Genomic DNA, 2126 nt, shown 5'->3' on the forward strand with positions numbered 1-2126 from the left:
GTAGAAGATGGGTAGGGATATAGGTGTAGCAGAATTTGAGAAAATGGTCAATGAAAAACTGGCTCAACTTGAGACCAACCGAGAGAGAGAGAGAGAGAGAGAGAGAGAGAGAGAGAGAGAGAGAGAGAGAGAGCGCCAGCCAATCCCTGTTACTATTAATGATACTCTGCTATGCTTGCAGACATTAATCTAGCTAACTGTCCTCAGAAAGGCTCTACCTAGAAGCTAAGACCAGTAGCCAAACAGGAGTTGAAGATCTGGGAATTTTGTAGAAGAGTTAGGAGAAGGGCAGAGGGACCTTAAGGGAACAAAAACTCCAAAAGGTCAACTAACCTGGGCCTGTGGGGGCTCCCAGAGTCTGAACTACAAACCTAAGTGCATGGATGGGCTAGATCTAGGACCACTACACTTATGTAGCTGATAGACAGCCCCATCTTTATGTGGATCCCTTAGCCAATGGAGTTGAGGTTGTCCTTGACATGGACTCTGTTGCCTACCTTGTCTTGACTCAGTTTATGAGAATGGGCTTAGTCCTGATGCAACATGAAGTGCCTGCATGGCATGGGGATGAACCCCCTTTGAAAGAAGGGGAGGAAGAATGGGAGAAGATGGTGGAACAGTAGTCCTGGGGGTAGAGGAGGGAGGGGCTGTGATTGGGATGTAAAGTGAATAAATATATAATTTTATTTTATTTTATTTTATTTTTTTATTAATTTATTCTTGTTACATCTCAATGTTTATCCCATCCCTTGTATCCTCCCATTCCTCCCCCCCATTTTCCCATTATTCCCCTCCCCTATGACTGTTCCTGAGGGGGATTACATCCCCCTATATATGTCCCCTGGAGGGGGAGACCTGGTGGCACTCAGAGGAAGGACAGCAAGTAGCCAAGAAGAGACTTGATACCCTATAAACATATAATTTAAAGAGAAAGAAAGACTTATTCTCAGTTGAGTAGACTGGCACAGAGCATGAGAGATGTACCAGGGTGGAAGAAATATTCTCCCTGTGGAGGTGAATGGTGCTTAGGAGGTTGTGTATGTGTGTAAAATTTCATTTGTTTATATACTTGATATTATCATCCATAGAGCACTGTTTACATGTTATCAGAACAAACAACAACAACAAAACCCAAAGAACTAGACATGAAAACTAAGACACATACAAATGTATTTGCATAAAAGTGGACATTAGAAAGAAAAAGACATAATTCTCAAATTTGCGGTCCTTCCAAGGAAGCTAAGGCCACATTGGGGTAAGGCACTTCATCTGGCAACTAGGACTGTACAAACAGTCCACAACATGGTGCCTGTCTCTGAGCTCACCTGCATCATTCTTCACAATGATGAGGTAACAGTCATGAAGGATAAAATCAATGTCCTCGTTAAAGTAGCCAGTGTCAATGTTGAGCATTTCTGGCCTTGCTTGTTTGCAAAGGCCTTGGCCAATATCAACACGGGAGCCTCGTCTGCAATGTGGAGACTGGTAAGCCAGCTCCAGCAGCTGGAGCTGTGCCAGGAGGAGGTTCTGCCACAGCCACCACCACTGCCCAAGCTGAGGAGAAGAAAGTGAAAGCAAAAAAGGAAGAATCCAAGGAGTATGATGATGACGTGGGCTTTGGTCTTGTTGACTAAACCTCTTTTGGTAGCATGTTCAATAAAAAACTCAACCTGTTTTTATTTTTTAAAGAATTATCTGGAAATCATTTATAAAAAACTGATAAAATCATATAGAATTATAAAATGTTAATAGTACATACATATAATGCACATATTTAAAATATTTAATTGCTGCTTTGGAACTAAAAAAAAATTCATGTATGCAGTGCAAAATTTGGGTGGACTACAAAAGCTGCATCCTAAGTATAATCTAAAGAGGCCTAGTGAAGAGTCTCCAGTTCTGTGAGACAGTAACTGACCCAGCATGACAGATTAGGTATGGAGTCCCTTTTTTTCCTTTTTTAAAAATTAATTTATTCATATTACATCTAAATGGTTATCCCATCCCTTGTATCCTTCCTCCCTCCCATTTTCCCCTTACTCCCCTCCCCTATGACTGTGACTGAAGGGGACCTCCTCCCCCTGTATATGCTCATAGGGTATCAAGTCTCTGCTATCCTTCCTCTG

At 41.9% G+C, this 2126-nt stretch overlaps 1 pseudogene; it reads left to right on the forward strand.

Moving 5' to 3' along the window:
* The first annotated feature begins 1302 nt into the window (after positions 1 to 1302).
* Positions 1303 to 1634, forward strand: LOC127189545 (60S acidic ribosomal protein P1-like; annotated as a pseudogene).
* The last annotated feature ends 492 nt before the right edge of the window (positions 1635 to 2126 follow it).

Source organism: Acomys russatus, chromosome 5 (assembly GCF_903995435.1).
Source record: "Acomys russatus chromosome 5, mAcoRus1.1, whole genome shotgun sequence".
NCBI classification, from domain to species: Eukaryota; Metazoa; Chordata; class Mammalia; order Rodentia; family Muridae; genus Acomys; species Acomys russatus.